The sequence below is a fragment of the Salmo salar genome, chromosome ssa16 (assembly GCF_905237065.1).
Source record: "Salmo salar chromosome ssa16, Ssal_v3.1, whole genome shotgun sequence".
Taxonomy (NCBI): Eukaryota; Metazoa; Chordata; class Actinopteri; order Salmoniformes; family Salmonidae; genus Salmo; species Salmo salar.
In genome coordinates, this window is record NC_059457.1 from 5,033,865 (window position 1) to 5,055,384 (window position 21,520).

General features: G+C 43.8%; 1 protein-coding gene across 15 annotated transcripts in view; it reads left to right on the forward strand.

Annotated features, from left to right (window-relative positions):
* The window catches only part of LOC106573083 (neuronal cell adhesion molecule), a 122,191-nt gene that overhangs the window by 40,706 nt on the left and 59,965 nt on the right, over positions 1 to 21,520 (forward strand). For 13 of the 15 annotated variants that reach the window (XM_014147758.1, XM_045696881.1, XM_045696883.1 and 10 more), the window contains exon 1: positions 16,918 to 17,064. The exons of the other annotated variants lie outside the window; for them this stretch is intronic. The gene's annotated coding sequence lies outside the window, so the exon portion shown is untranslated. Of the gene's footprint in view, positions 1 to 16,917; positions 17,065 to 21,520 lie in introns of those variants that run through there. 15 annotated transcript variants of the gene reach the window in all.

Genomic DNA, 21,520 nt, shown 5'->3' on the forward strand with positions numbered 1-21,520 from the left:
TGTTTGTCTCATTTTGAGAGTTATTGGTTGGTGAGCGGACCCAAGACCTCACATGCATAAAGTGCAATGGGTTCTATAACTGATTCAAGTATTTTTTGCCAGAACCTAATTGGTATGTCGAATTTTATGTTCCTTTTGATGGCATAGAAGGCCCTTCTTGCCTTGCGTCTCAGATCGTTCACAGCTTTGTGGAAGTTACCTGTGGCACTGATGTTTAGGCCGAGTTATGTATAGTTTTTTGTGTGCTCTAGGGCAATGGTGTCTAGATGGAATTTGTATTCGTGGTCCTGGCAACTGGACCTTTTTTGGAACACCATTATTTTTGTCTTGCTGAGTTTTATTGTCATGGCCCAGGTCTGACAGAATCTGTGCAGAAGATCTACAGTAGGTGCTGCTGTAGGCCTTCCTTGGTTGGGGACAGAAACACCAGATTATCAGCAAACAGTAGACATTTGACTTCAGATTCTTGTAAGGTGAGGCCGGGTGCTGCAGACTGTTCTAGTGCCCTCGCCAATTCGTTGATATATGTGTTGAAGAGGGTAAGGCTTAAGCTGCATCCCTGTCGAACCCCCCAGCCCTTGGGAAATAAATGTTTGTGTTTTTTGGCCAATTTTAACTGCACACTTGTTGTTTGTGTACATGGATTTTATTATGTTGTATTTTTTCCCCCAACACCACGTTCCTTCAATTTGTATAGCAGGCCCTCATGCCAAATTGAATCAAAAGCTTTTTTGAAATCAACAAAACATGAGAAGACTTTGCCTTTGTTTTGGTTTGTCTGTTTGTCAATTAGGGTCTGCAGGGTGAATATGTGGTCTGTCGTACAGTCATTTGGTAAACAGCCAATTTGACATTTTCTCAGTACATTGTTTTCACTGAGGAAACGTATGAGTCTGCTGTTAATGATAATGCAGAGGATTTTCCCAAGGTTGCTGTTGACGCATATCCCACGATAGTTATTGGGGTCAAATTTGTCTCCACTTTTGTGGATTGGGGTGATCAGTCCAGAACTGAGGATGATGTTAAACAGTTTAAGTATGCCAATTGGTGGTCTGTGTATTTTATTTCATTCATCATACCATCAACCCCACAGGCCTTTTTGGGTTGGAGGGGTTGTATTTTGTCCTGTAGTTCATTCAATGTAATTGGAAAATTCACAGGGTTCTGGTAGTCTTTAATAGTTGATTCTAAGATTTGTATTTGATCATGTGTATGCTTTTGCTGTTTTTTATTTGTTATAGAGCCAAAAAGATTGGAGAAGTGGTTTATCCATACATCTCCATTTTGGATAGATAACTCTTTCTGTTGTTTGTTTAGAGTTTTCCAATTTTCCCAGAAGTTGTTCGATTCTATGGATTCTTTATTTACATTGAGCTGATTTCTGATGTGCTGTTCCTTCTTTTTCCATAGTGTTTTTCTGTATTGTTTTAGTGATTCACCATAGTGAAGGCGTAGGCTCAGGTTTTCTGGGTCTCTGTGTTTTTGGTTTGGTCTTCCTTCATCATACCATTTGTCATTGTTGTTCATTTTTTTAGTTGTCTGCTTGACATTTTTAGATTTGATAGGGAGGCTGAGAGTTCATATATACTGTTTAAATGTTCTACTGCCAAGTTTACATTTTCACTATTACAGTGAAACCTTTTGTCCAGGAAATTGTCTAGAAGGGATTGAATTTGTTGTTGCCTAATTGTTGTGTGGTAGATTTTCACACTACTTTCCTTCCATCTATAGCATTTCTTAATATTATTCAGTTCCTGAATAGGCTTTGATGCCTCATGATTGAGCATAGCTCTGTTCAAGTAGAGTGTGATTTTGCTGTGATATGATACGCGTGTTAGTGGACAGACTGTGAACACAGAGAAAGGGGATACCTACTCAGTTGTACAACTGAATACATTCAACTGAAATATGTCTTCCACATTTAACCCAACCCATTTGAATCAGAGAGGTGGGGGGCTCCCATAACTGACATCCACATCTTCAGCACCCAGGGAATAGTGGGTTAACTGCCTTGCTCAGAACAACCGATTTTTACCTGGTCAGCTCAGGGATTTGATCCAACAATCATTTTGGTTACTGGCCTAACGCTTTAACCACTAGGCTACCTAGAAACTCTGGGTTGAGGTCACTGATTAAGTAGTCTACAGTACTACTGCCAAGAGATGAGCTATAGGTGTACCTATCATAGGAATCCCCTCGAAGCCTACCATTGACTATGTACATACCCAGTGTCCGAAAGAGCTGCAGGAGTTGTGACCCGTTTTTGTTGGTTATGTTGTCGTAGTTGTGTCTAGGGGGGCATATGGGGGAGGGAATGCTGTCACCTCCAGGTAGGTGTTTGTCCCCCTGTGTGCTGAGTGTGTCGGGTTCTTGTCCAGTTCTGACATTTAGGTTGTCACAGACTAGTACATGTCCCTGAGTCAGGAAATTGTTGATCTCCCCCTCTAGGATGGAGAAGCTGTCATCGTTAAAGTATGGTGAATCTATTAGGGGGACACAGGAGGAGATTTTTCTCTTTTGACATCATTTCCTTATTAATCTCTAGCCAGATGTAAAATGTTCCTGTTTTGTCTAATTTATTAGAGTGGGTTAGGTCTGCTCTATACCAAATTAGTATACCCTGTATACTTAATCTCTTCTCTGTAGTATACTGAATCTCTTCACTGTTGCTCTGCTCACTGCCTGGGCATATGTCCAGCTGTCATGTTGAAGTCCTTGCCGCAGCAGCGGATGGCATGGGGTGGGCAGAAGGGGCATAGATCTGATATGGGGAGCCTATACTGTAGTGTGTGGCCAGGGTTTGCTTGGGGTGGTCTTAGCTGGTTGGGGTGGGACTGGTGATGCTGTGGTCTGGGTGTAGGTCCTCTTGGCTTGGGTTCTCTCGGTGCAGGTCCTTCGGGAGGGGGTCTTGCTGGTCTGGGAGGGTGTGTTTCTGGTCTGGGCGGGGTGTCCGTTGCTCTGTTCCTCCTGTGTGAGGTGATCGGGCTAGGGTTGAGGGTCACGTCCTTCAGGGTCCTGGAAAAAGTTGGGATTGCTGCCTTATAGAGGTGGACCTGGTCGTAAAGGCTGTTCAAGTCCAGGTTTTGAGGCACAGTCTCGCAAAATGCTTGCTTTCACCCGCTGTATGGTGGCAGGGTGAAAGTATTTTCGTGGTAGCAGGGTAGCGATAACCACTTGTGCGTTGGGGAAAGTGGAAGAAGCTTTTTCAATCACTCGCTTGAGTGCTGTTGCCACCCTTTCCTGCTGGGCCCTCAGGTCATTTGTGCCCGTGTGAATTATGATGTGGCTGGGGGACCCAAGTCTGTCCTCTGACAACAGCTCCAGGGCATGCCTAGTGTTTGGGAAAAAGTTTATCCTCTTGAATGTATTTGCCATTTGAGTCAATGAGGAGCACAATCTCTGGATTTTGTGTGTCCTCAGTGGATGTGGGGGAGTTGTCAAGAGAGCTGTCAGGGGAGCTGACACGGGGGCTGTTAGGATGGGGTGGGGTATGTTGGGTTGGTGGGTCCTGTGTTGTCTGTCCCATTGTGGTGTTGAGGTTGTGGTCCGGGTCTGGGGTGGGCTGTTCTGCTGGCTTCTCTGGGGGAGTGTCCTGCTCTCTGTCACACCTCAGCTTTCTGACCTCGTCCTTCAGTGACATGTGTGCCTCTTTTAGTTCTCTCACCTCAGTCCGTAGAGCAGCCAGCTCTCTCAGACAGCCGTCCATCTCCACCTTCTGCCCTTGTTGGGGGGGGGGGGTTGTTATGCTGGTCTGTTTGTGGGTTTGTTCTGTCTGGATTCTGTGGACTAGCTCTCTGAGCTCCACCATGACTCTCTTCAGCTCTGTGAATGTATCCCTCTCAATGATGGAGGATCAGTGCAGTTGTGGGACCTGGGTGTGTTCAGTGCTGGGGGGGGGGGGCTATTCTCTCTTTCACTCGCTCTTTCTCTCTGAAATTCACATTCAGATTGCTTCATTGGCATGAAATGCAATTTGTAGATATTGCTAAATATATAATATATGCCATTTAGCTTTTATAACTTAGAGTCATGCGTGTATACATTTTACATACTAGTGGTCCCGGGAATTGAACCCACTATCCTGGCATTGCAAGTGCACTGCTCTACCAACTGAGCTACAGAGGACCGAAGCAGTATGGCGGTACAGCATTTCAGTAAATACAATACAATGAGGATAATGAAATACAGTTCATTTCAGTAGTAATAATAATAATAATAATGTATACAGGTACAACACTCACTCGCACACCCACCCCCTGCTTTACTGTCTGTTCACTTGGATAAGAAACCAGGCTGCTGGGTGGATGTTATCACCCATTTGTCCCTGGGCTGTCACCTGGACCAGGGAGCATGGTGCATGGCCTCGTTAGAGGAGAGAGGAAAGGGAAAGGGGAGAGAGAAGGGTCTGGAGGGCTGGCAGGCGGTGCCGCCAGTCAGTCTGCCTGGTCTGATATGTGTGTGTTCTGTATTTGGATCAGGAAGCATGGAGAGTGGATAGAGGAAAAAGGACAGGGAAGAGGGGGCTAGAGTTTAGGGGTGGCCACCAGTCTGTCTGCCTGGCATGGTCTGGTCTGGTCTCCCTCCACTGGGCCCACTGAGAGCATGGTGAGAGGACAGGGGTGAGATGAGAGGGTGGGGGTGGACCCTCCTCCTCCTTCTGAAACAGTTGGCATTGCCCCCGTCAATCTGCCTGGCCTGGGGCTGGTCTGGGCCTGCCTGCTTTGGTCTCCCTCACCTGGGCCAGAAACTGAGACAGAGACAGGCTGAGAACAGGGCAGAACAGGCCATACCTCTCGTCTCTCATCTCCCCAGGCTCACAGCTCACAACACACGCCAGCTCCCCCTCCCTCCTTCCCTCCATCCCTTGCCCCCTCTCCCGCACTGCCTCCACTTCGCCCAGCTCACCCTGTATCTCAGGTCTCCCTCGCTCATCCCCTCTCACCTATTGTTCACCCCTTTATTCTCTCTCTCTCTCTCCCTCTTTCTCCTCTCCCTCACCATCTCTCATCTCTCCCTCGCCCTCTCCCTTACTCTTGCCCCTCTCTCTATCCCTCATCCTCCTTGGCACTCTCTTATCTCTCCCTCTCTCCCTCTCATTTGTTCCAGCTGTCTCTCACCCTGTGCGCAATTTTCTTCTCGCTCCTTTTACTCAAATCTAGCTGTTTCATTTTCTTTGTATTGGTTGTCTCTTACCACCACATTATTTTTATGGTGCTGTGTAAGAGCCTATGTGCACTGGCGTTTTTGTGGGGAACAGAGAGATAGACGGTTAGACTACTTATTTATTATCTGGGCAGTTGCTTGCCATTCTCTGACTCTCAGACTCCAGGATTAAAAGCTTTTACGCGAAGGTTCACTGACTGCTGTGTTGATTGCTATTGCTTTACCAGTTTGGGGGTCAGAAAGGTTCAATTTCCAAATACCTCAAAACTCCATTAGGATTCCAGCTATGCAGCCTGAATAGTCGTGCGCGGTTTCCAAGGTTACACGGTTAGTGCCGTTTCATTGAAAGCGTGCCATTTAGAGAGGAGTGTTAGCGTGTCACCTTTCATATGTATAATGACGTGTGTCTGTGTGTCTGTGTGTCGTGTGTCGTGTGTGTGTGTGTGTGTGTGTGTGTGTGTGTGTGTGTGTGTGTGTGTGTGTACAGTACCTTCGGGAAATAGTCAGTATTCAGTCCCCTTGATTTTTCCCACATTTTGTTATGTTGTTTGTTATGTTATGTTACTCTTCCTAGAGCTCACCGCCCAGCCCAACTGAGTAATCGGGGAGAAGGACCTTGGTCAGGGAGGTGACCAAGTACCTGATGGTCACTCTGACAGAGCTCTAGAGTTCCTCTGTGGAGATAGGAGAACCTTCCAGAAGGGTAACCACCTCTGCAGGTCTTTATGGTAGAGTGGCCAGACGGAAGCCACTCCTCAGTAAAAGGCACTGGACAGCCCGCTTGGAGTTTACCAAAAGGCACCTAAAGACTCTCAGACCATGAGAAACAAGATTCTCTGGTCTGATGAAACCAAGATTGAACACTTGAATGTCAAGCGTCACATCTGGAGGAAACCTGGCACCATGCCTACGGTGAAGCATGGTGGTGGCAGCATCATGCTGTGGGGATGTTATTCAGTGGCAGGGACTGGGAGACACGTCAGGATCGAGGCAAAGATGATGCAGCAAAGTACAAAGAGATCCTTGAAGAAAACCTGCTCCAGAGCGTTCAGGACCTCAGACTGGGGTGAAGGTTCACCTTCCAACAAGACAATGACCCTAAGCACACAGCCAAGACAATGCAGGATTGGCTTCGGGACAAGTCTCTGAATATCCTTGAGTAGCCCAGCCAGAGCCCAGACTTGAACCTGATCGAACATCTCTGAAGAGACCTGAAAATAGCTGTGCAGCAACGCTCCCCATACAACCTGACAGAGCTTGAGAGGATCTGCAGAGAAGAATGGGAGAAACTCCCAAAATACAGGTGTGCCAAGCTTGTAGCGTCATACCCAAGAAGAGCACTGTATGTTCCATCACGTCTCAGGGAGCGTCGTAAGGAGAGGGGGCAGGTGGTGTGAGAGCTGGCCTCCCTGTGAGGACGAAGAGAAAGATGAAAAGGAGGAGGAGGAGGAAAGGAGAAAACCCATTTCCCTCCTGCTGTCACAAACACACACTTATTTCAACATGGCCTCCTGTTTCTAGATAAATCACAACCATGCAGCCTTGCTTTCCTTCAGCTGTTGTTAAAGTTAGCCACCCAACTACCGCAACTGTAACAGTATAGCTTCCGTCCCTCTCCTCGCCCCTACCTGGGCTCGAACCAGGGACCCTCTGCACACAGACAACAGTCACCCTCGAAGCATCGTTACCCATCGCGCCACAAAAGCCGCTGCCCTTGCAGAGCAAGGGGAACAACCAATTCAGGTCTCAGAGCAAGCGACGTCACCGATTGAAATGCTATTAGCACGCACCACCGCTAACTAGCTAGCCATTTCACATCGGTTACACAACCAAATACTACAGCCAGCCAACCCAGTTAGCCAGCCACTCTTATGTAAATGAAGAGATATGCGTTGTGTTGTGTTGGGTATTGTGTGAGGGCAAAACGGTTGCTACTGGGGCTCCCCGGTGTGTATGTGTGTTAGTGTCAGCATCCTCTTTAGTGTAAGCAGTTGTAGACCAGTGTTTGTCTCGGACATTGGATAATGAACAGGTTGGCTGATTTTCTCTATACAGCATTGATCGCACGAAGCCCAGTAAATGAAAAAGGCACTCTAGTGGAAAGTAATGCAAGCACACACACACACACACACACACACACACACACACACACACACACACACACACACACACACACACACACACACACACACACACAGCTGTGCTCACTGGACCAGAGATGATCTTATTGGTGACAGTATGCAGCATATAGAGCAGGCCTCTCACCCAGCAGGCTATTTCCCCCTGCACTGTGTGCTACCGCAGAAGTGTGTGTGTGTGTGTGTGTGTGTTCCCTCTCCCCTCTGCTGTATGCTACTGCAGAAACCACTTGGAACACTTCCATATCCCCTGTGTGTCTTCAGCTGTGGCCTCTCAGATCTGAGGATAACCACTTCTTCAGAACAAAGACAATATAATGCAAATACCAAACTGAATATCTTATCCATGGCCTATGTACACCTACATTTCTGTGTGAACTGTTCTTTTAATAGCCTGGTCCCAGATCTGTTTGTGCTGTCTTGCTAACTCCTATGGTCAGTTTCACGCCAGTCATCATGGCACCAACAGATCTGGGACTAGGCCATTCTTTGACTGTTTCTCTTACAGTTCTGTAAAGCTGTCGATATTGTAACTGCCAGGTTCTTCCCATTACCATATGAATGTCAGATATTGACACGTACTGCATGGCCATATTTTTGGCAAGTAAACCAGTCCCTGTGGTGGAGGTCCTATTGAGAACTCATAAAAGCCTGGGGCCTCATTTATCAATATTGCGTAGAAACTAGTCTAAAATAGTACTTACGAACTGAATTTAGAATGTTCGTATGCATATAAAAGTGTGATTTACCAAACAATCCTACGAGCATCATATGCACACCGGTAGGAGATAACCATTGATGAATGCTAATTGTTCTCAGCTTCAGTGCTCGACCTTGGCTGTTTGCATTTTGAAAAAACCCTAATTAACCATATATGGTCAAAATCATCCCTTTAAGCTTGTGGGGAATATCCAACGCCGTACCATGAAATACAACCGCACAACCCAAAAAGCTAGGAAAAAATATATACTTTTCCCGAGACTGAAATAGAGTTGCTAGAGTCAAAAATGTTGTACAACCAAAAGGTTTTATTTGACTCGCTCAGTTGTGGCTTGACCAGTAAAAATAAAAACATAGCTACAAAGAGAGGACCATTAGGACAATTCAAGTTGCTTTGGCAACGTCAAAATATACTTCAAATGAGTAGGCAACACTCACCAATAAGCCATCCATCCTCACCAGCCCCCTCCTGTAGGCGTATAAGCCAACATTGCTGTTCTGCAGAATGAATAAGTCGTGCGTTCCACCTGGCCACCACATTCAGCAGGGTCTTTTGCGCATCACATAATCTATCACCTGCACATTAAGAGTGGAAACCTTTTCTGTTCACATAGTTGAAATCGTTTTTGGGATGGTTCTTGTATGGCGATGTGGGTGCCGTCTATGGCTCCGTTCGTATTTGTGAAGAACTTGATGGCGTCATAGCAAAGAAACCCCCTCTTGACTTCAACCTGTTGTGCGATGGTGTACGGAAATTGTATGTGTTACTGTTCGTTTTGCTGATGATTGCATCCAAAACATTGGCTGTTCGAGGGCTGTGAGATGCCGATCGGCAAGCTCCGTTGAAAAGTGCCCGTTGCCAAAAACCCGGCGGTGGATAGCACTTGGGTGTGCACTGGAATGGCATGTGTTTGCCTTTTTAAGGCAGGTCTGGTAAAATCTGGTAACACTTGACACCCATCGCCGTAACACATTATGACACGGTCATAACCATGTCATAATATGTCATAACAGCGGACATAACTTGTCAAAACCTGTTATAATATGGTCATTACACTGTCATGACACATATTTACACCTGTTGTGACACTGACACCTTATGACAAGTTATGTCAGCTTTCATTACATTATGACATGGTTATGACTGTGTCATACCATGTTATGACACTGGGTGTCAAGTGTTCCCAAAAATCTGATAAAACAGGTTTTGTGAAACGATATCTGATGAGCCAATCTGTAAAGATGCACTCGCTCAAAATGCAGTTTGAGCCAAATCTTCCAAAAGAGCAAGATCAACCATCTCTCATTCGATTTCCCATTATCGCAGTCTTATAGTATTTCAACAATGGTTTCACTTTCACACATGCCTCTAATGGAACAAATTACTGTACTTTATATGGATTATTATTGTAACAAATGCACTGATGTGGTCAAATGATATGATATAGTTAGCCTTTCAAGATATGTTGCATGAATTCACAATGGAAATACAATGAAATCGAACAATTCTGTAATTATTTTCAACATATATTTTCCCCATTCTACGCTTGACAAGCAGTTCCTTTATTCCACCACTTGTCACTGTGCGTATGCATGGTCATGTCTGTGCGTAAATTTACGCACACTCTCAAGCAAACGTGGAAATGATCCCAGGCATGGTTTACGCACAGATATGTGCCTACGCACCATTGATAAATGGAAAGCCAATAATGTTGTTGTGTTGATTAACCAAGGCAGGGATCCCTAATCTGAGTGAGTTGGCAATGATACTGCTTGTGCTACAGATTCATTTCTTTGAATGAACTTCTAATAATATTATCTTGTCCAATTGAGAGGGCTGCCAGAGTAAACATAAAAGCGACAGACAAATCCACAGTACACAGTGACATCACCAGAGAAAGGCCCAGTGCAGTCGAAAATAATGCAATCAAGTAAGAACTAATGTATTTAATACATGTTAGATTGATTTTAAAATATTAAATAATCGTAACTTGTAAAAACTGAATCGTATCAGATCAGCAGAACACAAATAAAGTCATATCTACTCAATAACGGAATCTTATTGACATATGAGTTAGTACCACTTTTTGAGTTGAGTTCTACTGACAGTTGGAGATGTTTGAGTAGCCACATCCCCTGCTCTTTAATGAGTTAGGCAGTTACTTTTTACAGTGTATAGCAAATGTGCCTATTTCTAAATGCTACAAAAAACAAACAAGCAGTAACTGGTTTGCAAATTTGCTTTCTGGCTGGAAGGATTCCAGTCCTTGTGGGAATTCTTGTTAACCAGTCTGTTTGAGTGGAACAGAGAAATACGATAAAGGACAATACAGGCCCTTAACCTTAGTGGTTAGTCTGCTGGCTGTGGGTGGTAAATCTTTCCTAATCAAAAGGATCTGCGTGTTATTTGTGTTTTACTGCCTGCGCCCTCTCCATCTCTCTCTTTCGTTCTCTCTGTCTGTCTCTCGCTCTCACCCGCTTGCGCTCGCTCTCTCCCTCTTCCTCTCTCTCCATCTCTCCCTCTTCTCTGAGGCATGTTAACGCTCCATCTCTGACAGTGAGCCTCATAGCACCATGGAAACCAATCAGACCATTCTTTGTGTGTGCGTGTGTATGCTTCTCTCTGTGTGTGTGTGGAGGCAGGGACAGAAGTCTTCTTCAGATTTAAAAAGCTCTTAAGGAGGTCGTGGCCATCCCGACGGGTCTCTTTCTGTAATTCATGTAAATTCCCTTAAGAACTCTGCCTCATTGTCTAAGCAATTGTCCCTGAACCACAGCCCTGTGTCATAAATGCCACCGTGTAACTGTGTGTCACTCTAATGCTGACATTCCCGAAGACGGTTCCAGAAAATGACTGAATTTTTGGATGACGTTATTGGTCAGCCAAATGACCTCGTTCACAATAATATAACTGGTCGATTAAAAATAAAAACATGTATGTAGAATCATAATAATAATTCTCGTCTCCTCCGCTCCTGACTGCATGTGCTGCAGGGAAGGGTCACAAGGTATGTGAGGATGGATGGGGGGTTGGAGAATTTAGCATTTTTCAAACACCTGAAACAGCTTTTTCCTTCAATCTAGAGCCATAATCACTACGCTTAAATCTATGTCAAACATTTCTGCACATCTAACATAACTCTTGAGCTCTCTGTATCCTCCTGACTGATGGTTCTATTTTTTTTTACTAAAGATGCTTCTCCTTACAAAAAAAGATTGCAGGTTTGAAACTGCAGTAAAAGTGCAGTAACTGCAGTCGACGGTGGTATTTTGGACGCAGTAACTGCAGTTACACTGCAAAATTACTGCAGTAAAAAAAAAAAAAAAAACGGTTATTTTGGACGCGGTATTTGCAGCATACTGTAGTTTTACTGCACTCTGACTGCAATCTTTTTTCATAAGGGCCACATCTTTGCTAAAATCTGGGTAAAAGGTTGAAAGGAATGTGAGTCTTATTCAGTATATTTAGTTCTCGCTTGCTTTTCTAAAGTCGACCAACCTTGCCAGCAGGCATGTTAGCTAAGATAGTTAGACAAGCTAGCTACTCTAACTTCAATGAAAGCCTGAAATGGCTTCTTGGTAGCTAGTTATGAGGCTGGGAGATTGGGAATCTATCTGGGCTAACTAAAGCCAACTTCATAAAATGGCTTGTTGGCTAGTAATATTACAGAGAAACAACAACAGAAACCAGACAGATCTGTCGCTGTGCCCCCTATGGGCATGAAGCCTATGCTGCGTTGCCAAGGCAACTGAAGACTACAACACCTGTTTCATCAAGGAGCAACAAAGTTTCACCACTTTGTAGAGTTCATGTTACTGTAGTCCATATTACAGCGGAAACAGACTCTGCACAAAGCCTGGCCGTCCCATCTTCAGTCGAGCTGTTCTTTCCCCCAAAGTGTATAATCATAATCATATGAATAACAATCATTATTATTATTCATATTATTTAAACGGTTATGATGGTTATTTTTATTTTCATCCATAACAGTCAGTTATGTGGTTATACGGTAATTGTGCCAGCCCAAAATGAATGTTGTTATTGTCATGGGAGGGAATGTTGTCGACAGAGTTGAAATTAGCCATCACTGCAGTTATTGTGGTGGGGGTCAGTTAAAGTTAACAAGGGTAAGATTTACAAGACAAAAGGATAACACCCTGGGATACACTGTAATGTACATTTTGTATCACGTAAATCTTATGTTAATTCAATAATTGATAGTAAAGGCAAAAATCCAACTAACAAGTGCTGTACGAGGAAAGCTATTTTTGAAATGCGATGACATTATACGGATATTTTACTACACTGGTTGTTTGTACAACGTAAACAAACAATGCAACAGCTGTCGAAAATCAGTTTGAAGAACCAACGATCCATGTAAAACGTTAACTTAGGATCCTTAAATCATTCGCTCAATACTCGTCTTTTCACTCTTTGAAGTATTTCAACAAGCTCCCCCCATCCTGCTCTAATAGCTTCGAGAGGACCCCGCCCCCTATTATCCTACTGAGCCAATAATATTTCACTTCCATTCAGACATCTATATAGAGAGAACCCCAAAAGAGACCTCTCCTCTATCCCACATACACACATGCAGACACGCACACACTGACCCCCCCACCACACACACACACACACACACACACACACACACACACACACACACACACACACACACACACACACACACACACACACACACACACACACACACACACACACACACACACACACTCTCTACCCCCCACACACACCATTCCTGTTACTACGACTCCAGCCATCCATTGCTTGACTGAACTTTGTTCTGTTAAAAGTTGCCATTTAAATATGCTGCAGTTGCCATTGAAATATTGTTCTTCCATTGCTTCTGTGACAAAGCCAAAGGAGGGTGCCCACGGCAACACAGTGTGAGTCTCAGGGAGCCAATGGGCCATCAGGGATCTCCTAGTGTCTGTCCTCAACAGAGTCAGTGTGCAGACGTAATGCCTATTAGACCTGCTCGATCATGCCGCATATACTCAATGAAATATGGGCCCCTTTTCATTCATTTCATAGTGTAATTCATACCTCATACCTATCAATTGTATTTCTGAAAGATGTCCGGAGACTCTGGACACAGGAATGAATGAATAATGTGTTTCTTTATAGAACATTCTCAGCTAATGGGATGCCATGCAGAGAAGTTACATGCTGAAAAAATGCACAGTGCTGTATGCAAGTATGTTAAAACTGTTACATTCCAAGACAATTAATCGGTTTCATATCTTTTGGCAGTCAGTGAAGCGATGGAATCCTATAGGCAATCCTACTGCAGTATGAAGCTACTTGAAATGTGACAGAAAATGTGGGGCTCATCCCAAATGGTATATATATATATATATATATATATATATATATACTGGGTCCTGGACTTTCTGACGGGCCGCCCCCAGGTGGAAACAACATCTCCACTTCACTGACCCTAAACACTGGGGCCCCACAAGAGTGTGTGCTCAGTCCTCTCCTGTACTCCCTGTTCACTCACGACTGCGTGGCCATGCACGTCTCCAACTCAATCATCAAGTTTGCAGAAGACACAACAGTAGTGGGCTTGATTACCAACAACGACGAGACAGCCTACAGGGAGGAGGTGAGGGCACTCGCAGTATGGTGTCAGGAAAACAACCTCTCACTTAACGTCAACAAAACAAAGGAGATGATCGTGGACTTCAGGAAACAGCAGAGGCATCACCCCCCTATCCACATCGAAGGGACAGCAGTGGAGAAGGTGGAAAGTTTTAAGTTCCTGGGCGTACACATCAAAGACAAACTGAAATGGCGAAGAAGCCTCACTCAGGAGGCTGAAGAAATTTGGCTTGTCACCCAAAACCCTGACAAACTTTTACAGATGCACAATCCAGAGCTTCCTGTCGGGCTGTATCAGAGCCTGGTACGGCAACTGCTCTGCCCACAACCGCAAGGCTCTCCAGAGGGCAAACTACCTGCCCTCCAGAACACCTACAGCACCCAATGTCACAGGAAGGCCAAAATGATCATCAAGGACAACAACCACCCAAGCCACTGCCTGTTCACACCGCTATCATCCAGAAGGCGAGGTCAGTACAGTTGCATCAAAGCTGGGACCGAAAGATTTAGAAACAGCTTCTATCTCAAGGCCATCAGACTGCTAAACAGCCATCACTAACTCAGAGAGGCTACTGCCTACATTGAGACCCAATCACTGGCCACTTTAACAAATGGATCACTAGTCACTTTAAACAATGCCACTTTAATAATGTTCACATATCTTACATTACTCATATCACATGTATATACTGAATTTTATACCATCTACTGCACCTTGCCTATGCCGCTCAGCCATCACTCATCCATATATTTATATGTACATATTCTCATTCACCCCTTTAGATTTGTGTGTATTAGGTAGTTGTTGGGGAATTGTTAGATTACTTGTTAGATATTACTGCACTGTTGCAACTAGAAGCACAAGCATTTCGCTACACTCACATTAACATCTGCTAACCATGTGTATGTGACCAATAACATTTGATTTGATTGGATTTGATTTAGTGCCCTACTTTTGACCAGGGCCCATAGGTCTCATAGGATGCCATTTGGCATGCGTCCATGGTACACTGTAGATAGCTCTACATTCCAATGCAGTGCATTGGTTTTGGCCATTGAGGCGATGAAAACCAGTAGGTTAATGGTTCTATGGGAATATGGTGGAAATTATATGCTGCTAGCAATAACATGCAACAGTGACCAGGTAATAAAGCCATTGGCCATGCTCCCTCAATAGAGACGTGGATTCCCCTGGCTAGCCACTTTCTTCTATCCAGGCAATGGAGCTGTCTCAGAAACAACCTAGAGCACTAAGCTAGGATGAGAGGGAGAGAGAGATCCACTATCCAGGCAATATAGCTGTCTCACAGCCCAATGTATAACACTGAGCTATAGGAACAACAATGGAGGGAGGGAGAGAGAGAGAGACAGAAAATAGAGGCAGCAATCACAGAGTTGCGAGAGAAAAACAAGGTTATAGGTGCCGCTTGTTCACTTCAGTTCAGACCCCAAATCCTTGTTCCTGGCTGACAGACAATGACTTTGAGGCAGACTATGTTACATTTTCCCTGCTTTTGTGAAGGGAGGAGTATTATTCTGGGTTGGCGAGGACATAGAATAGAATAGTGACTCTGTCAAAAGGGATCACTCCCTGCCATTGTTGCCTACTGCAACCATAGCTAACGGACGTCAAAAGACTTTTTCAAACCTATTCTTTGAAATGGCGGCAATAATACGAGTAGGGAGGAGTGGGCAATAAAACAAACTTTCATCTAAACCAGCTAGATTAGATGTCATAGGATGGGCCATCTGTTGAGTTTAGGCGCCTTGGGGCAATTCTTTTTTTTTCTGTTGTTGAATTCGCAGGTGCTTTTACAGTGTGTCGCAACAACAGAGGCTATTTGATCAAATCAAATCAAGTCACATTTATTTATATAGCCCTTCTTACATCAGCGGATATCTCAAAGTGCTGTACAGAAACCCAGCCTAAAACCCCCAAACTGCAAGCAATGCCGGTGTAGAAGCACGGTGGCTAGGAAAAACTCCCTAGGAAAAACTCCCTAGAAAGGCAGGAACCTAGGAAGAAACCTAGAGAGGAACCAGGCTATGAGGGTTGGCCAGTCCTCTTCTGGCTGTGCCGAGTGGAGATTATAACAGAACATGGCCAAGATGTTCAAATGTTCATAAATGACCAGCAGGGTCAAATAATAATAATCACAGTGGTTGTCGAGGGTGCAACAGGTTAGCACCTCAGGAGTAAATGTCAGTTGGCTTTTCATAGCCGATCCTTGAGAGTATCTCTACTGCTCCTGCTGTCTCTACAGAGTTGAAAACAGCAGGACTGGGACAGTTAGCTGATGACCACTTTCTGTGTAAACTGTCTTCAGGTTGGATGATTGGATCGTGTTGGGTTCTGAACGAACAGAGTAAAAACGCAAACGGACACCTAGAAAAAGTTCAAACCAAATGTTTTCAACCCACTGGGTGCCTCAGCTGCCTCGCACTTTTGCACATGATCTAACAATCGTGTATACGTCAGGATGAAAGTAGGGGCACAACTTCTACAGTCCCAAAATTGCTGTTGCGCTGTTGTTTTCGCTGCCGATTAGTCTTGGAGCGGTTCCTCTTCATTCCGGTCACCGTGATGTTTATCAGCGACCTCCTGTTCATCTTACTTAACAGACCCTGTTCCCCTTTTCTCTCACAGTAGCTTTCCAGTCACACAGTTCCTATTCAGCCTTCATTGAGCCCCCAACACATACTGTATATGTATTATACATATAACGTAATCAATACATTCTAATGGAGAGACAGAAATGTGTATATTTCAAGTTAGAACCCAACAATGGGAAGGAATGGTTTAGTATTTTGCCTCGGGGCAATTTTCTTTCATCTTGTTAAAGTACTGTTGCATGTGCTTTTACAGCTAGTCCGAACAGCGGGAGGGCGGTTGATAGAGCTTGTCTACTGTTGGTGTAAGTTTGTTGGTGTAAGCTCTAACGTGTTTGATATTCATATTCACATTTTCATTGAATTGAATTTGTTTTGCATGATAAATTCGTGATTCTTCTCCCTGTATTTTCAAGTTATGTAACAGGCATGTGTGATGTTCCGTCCCGCAAAAAATATTTGGGCTGAAAAAACCCTGCATCTGAGTGTATTCTGGCCGCGTTCGTTTGATACCAGGAAATGTTTAACCCCTATTGTAGAGAGACAAAAGGTTGTCTTAATCCCACTGTGCGGGGAGAGAGGGAGGGAGGGTCAGGGGAGGGCCGGGGGGGAGGAGGCTGTGTATGTGATTACAGGCCCCCTCTCTCTCACTGGCACTCCAGCAGTGCTAGTTCCACCAGACAGACACAACGCGGAATACACAGCCACTGGGAATATAAAGACCTAACTTTGTTCTCTCACACACACACACCAGACACACACACTCACTGGGGAGATTTGTTCTTGCAGACAGAACCAGAGAGACAGGTAATGTACTCTTTTTTTTAATTTAACCTTTATTTAACTAGGCAAGTCAGTTAAGAACAAATTCTTATTTACAATGACGTCCTAGGAACATTGGGTTAACTGCCTTGTTCAGGGGCAGAACGACAGATTTCTACCTTGTCAGCTCGGGGATTCAATCTAGCAACCTTTCGGTTATCTTTCGGGTACTGGCCCAATGCTCTAACGTTGTTGCACATTGTGAACACTCATTTAGAGTTTGCCTGAGTACATTCTGTATACAATGAGTAAAGTCCATCTGTGGCTTAATGGTTTATTTTCTCTGAAGGCATTTCTCGACCCGTGTCATGAATATTCTGCTGCATTCCCACAAGCAGCATATAAAAATGTAATGCTTTTTCTGCCAACTCATTATTATTATAATGATGGAGGTTTGTGAGGGGAAACGCTCGGAGCCCTGACTTATGGAGTCACGTTCCCCTAATGTAAATGCATTAATGGAAGTGTGGCGGATCTAATACTTTTTTTGTCTGCTGCTCCATGCTCTGCTATTCCCCCTCTCTCGTTAGAAACCCTGGAGTCTAAAATTAAACCCACCGACAGGCTGAGACTCCAATACACTGCAGTGCAGCAGACAGAAGCTCTTCTCTTCTCTTCCTCTCTCTCTCTCTCTCTCTTCTCTGTTGTCTCTGATATGAGACACAGCCTTGAGGAAAAACTAACAGAACACTCTCATTAACAAATGTGTGGCAGCTCTCTCGCTCTCTTTCTCTCTCGCTCTCTTTCTCTCTCTCTCTCTGCCCCCTCTCTCTCTCGCTCTCTCGCTCTCTCTCTCTCTCTCGCTCTGTCTCTCTCTGTCTGTCTCTCCTTCTCTGTCTCTCTCTCTGTCTTTCTTTGTGTCTCTCTCTGTTTCTCTCTCTGCCTCTGCTTATGGCACTACACTAACAGAAGTGGACCATGCATTCTCAAGCTGTGGCTTTCTCACCTCACTTATCCAATCAACTCCATGTACTGTATGAGAAAGAGAGAGAGAACGAGACAGTGAGAGAGAGCGCACAGGTGTCGTAGTTTTTGAACTTCTGTCGAAGTTATTACACTTCTGTGGGTGAACGCACAATGGTGGGAATATGGTAATGCAGTTTAGGAGTGGTACAAAATTACAACAGAAGTCTTGAGAGTGAGTGACGGGGTGCTTTTGGCACATAATGTATAGAGGTCTACCGATTAATTAGGGCCGAGTTCAAGTTTTCATAACAATCGGTAATCGGTATTTTTGGTCACCGATTTGCCGATTTTTTTTTTTTTTTATTTTAGTATTTTTTATAAATATTTTTTAACTAGGCAAGTCAGTTAAGAACACAGTCTTATTTTCAATGATGGCCTAGGAACGGTGGGTTAACTGTCTTGTTCAGGGGCAGAACGACAGATTTTTACCTTGTCAGCTTGGGGATTCAATCTTGCAACCTTACGGTTAACTAGTCCAACGCTCTAACCACCTGCTTTACATTGCACTCCATGAGGAGCCTGCCTGTTACGCGAATGCAGTAAGAAGCCAAGGTAAGTTGCTAGCTAGCATTAAACTTATCTTATAAAAAACAATCAATCAATCAATCAATCATAATCACTAGTTAACTACACATGGTTGATGATATTACTAGTTTATCTAGCCTGTCCTGCGTTGCATATAATCGATGCGGTGCGCATTCGCGAAAAAGGACTGTCGTTGCTCCAACTTGTACCTAACCATAAACATCAATGTCTTTCTTAAAATCAATACACAAGTATATATTTTTAAACCTGCATATTTAGATAATATTGCCTGCTAACATGAATTTCTTTTAACTAGGGAAAATGTGTCACCTCTGCAACAGAGTCAGGGTATATGCAGCAGTTTGGGCCACCTGGCTCGTTGCGAACTGTGAAGACTATTTCTTCCTAACAAAGACAGCCAACTTCGCCAAACGGGGGATGATTTAACAAAAGCGCATTTGCGAAAAAAGCACAATCGTTGCACGACTGTACCTAACCATAAACATCAATGCCTTTCTTAAAATCAATACACAGAAGTATATATTTTTAAACCTGCATATTTAGCTAAAAGAAATCCAGGTTAGCAGGCAATATTAACCAGGTGAAATTGTGTCACTTCTCTTCCGTTCATTGCACGCAGAGTCAGGGTGTATGCAACAGTTTGGGCTGCCTGGCTCGTTGCGAACTAATTTGCCAGAATTTTACGTAATTATGACATAACATTGAAGGTTGTGCAATGTAACAGGAATATTTAGACTTATGGATGCCACCCGTTAGATAAAATACGGAACGGTTCCGTATTTCACTGAAAGAATAAACGTGATAGTTTCCGGATTCGACCATATTAATGACCTAAGGCTTGTGTTTCTGTGTGTTATTATGTTATAATTAAGTCTATGATTTGATAGAGCAGTCTGACTGAGCAATGGTAGGCACCAGCAGGCTCGTAAGCATTCATTCAAAACAGCACTTTCGTGCGTTTTGCCAGCAGCCCTTCGCAATGCATTGCGCTGTTTATGACTTCAAGCCTGTCAACTCCCAAGATTAGGCTGGTGTAACCGATATGAAATGGCTAGCTAGTTAGCAGGTGCGCGCTAATAGCGTTTCAAACGTCACTCGCTCTGAGACTTGGAGTAGTTGTTTCCCTTGCTCTACATGGGTAACGCTGCTTCGAGGGTGGCTGTTGTCGATGTGTTCCTGGTTTGAGCCCAGGTAGGAGCGAGGAGAGGGACGGAAGCTATACTGTTACACTGGCAATACTAAAGTGCCTATAAGAACATCCAATAGTCAAAGGTATATGAAATACAAATGGTATAGAGAGAATTAGTCCTATAACTGTTAGGGCTAGGGGGCAGTATTGACACGGCTGGATAAAAAACATACCCTAAAGTTTCTAAAACTGTTTGAATGGTGTCTGTGAGTATAACAGAACTCAAATGGCAGGTCAAAACCTGAGAGATTCCTTTACAGGAAGTGGCCTGTCTGACCATTTCTTGAACTTCTTTTCCATCTCTATCTTTTACTAAGGATCTCTGCTCTAACGTGACACTTCCCACTTCTTCCATAGGCTCTCAGAGCCCGGGAAAAAACAGAATGTCGTCATTCCAGCCCCAGGCTGAAACACATTATCGCCTTTCTCAAGTGGCCGATCAAGGGACTCTGGGCTTAAGCGCGTGACCCGACCGCCCCCGCCTTTGTGATTTTTTCCTCTGTTTGCCGAAAAGGAGATTCCCTGTCGGAATATTATCGCTTTTCTACGAGAAAAATGGCGTAAAAATTGATTTTAAACAGCGGTTGACATGCTTCGAAGTACGGTAATGGAATATTTAGAATTTTATTGTCACGAATTGCGCCATGCGCTCGACACTTCTTTACCATTTCGGATAGTGTCTGGAACGCACGAACAAAACGCCGCTATTCGGATATAACTATGGATTATTTTGGACCAAACCAACATTTGTTATTGAAGTAGCAGTCCTGGGTGTGCATTCTGACGAAGACAACAAAAGGTAATCAAACTTTTATAATAGTAAATATGATTATGGTGAGTGCTAAACTTGCCGGGTGTCTAAATAGCGAGCCCGTGATGCCTGGGCTATGTACTTAGAATATTGCAAAATGTGCTTTCACCAAAAAGCTATTTTAAAATCGGACATATCGAGTGCATAGAGGAGGTCTGAAACTATAATTCTTAAAATAATTGTTATGCTTTTTGTGAACGTTTATCGTGAGTAATTTTGTAAAATGTTAGCGAATTCCCCGGAAGTTTGCGGGGGGTATGCTAGTTCTGAACGTCACATGCTAATGTAAAAAGCTGGTTTTTGATATAAATATGAACTTGATTGAACAAAACATGCATGTATTGTATAACATAATGTCCTAGGGTTGTCATCTGATGAAGATCATCAAAGGTGAGTGCTGCATTTAGCTGTCTTCTGGGTTTTGGTGACATTATATGCTGGCTTGAAAAATGGGTGTCTGATTATTTCTGGCTTGGTACTCTGCTGACATAATCTAATGTTTTGCTTTCGTTGTAAAGCCTTTTTGAAATCGGACAGTGTGGTTAGATTAACGAGAGTCTTGTCTTTAAATAGCTGTAAAATAGTCATATGTTTGAGAAATTGAAGTAATAGGATTTTTAAGGTTTTGAAAATCGCGCCACAGGCTGCAAGTGGCTGTTACGTAGGTGGGACGAATTCGTCCCGCCTAGCCCAGAGAGGATTGCTATAATAACTACAACCTAAAACTTCTTACCTGGGAATATTGAAGACTCATGTTAAAAGGAACCATATGTTCTCATGTTCTTACCAAGGAACTTAAAAGTTAGCTTTCTTACATGGCACATAATGCCCTTTTACTTTCTTCTCCAACACTTTGTTTTTGCATTATTTAAACCGAATTGAACATGTTTCATTATTTATTTGAGGCTAAATTGATTTTATTGATGTAT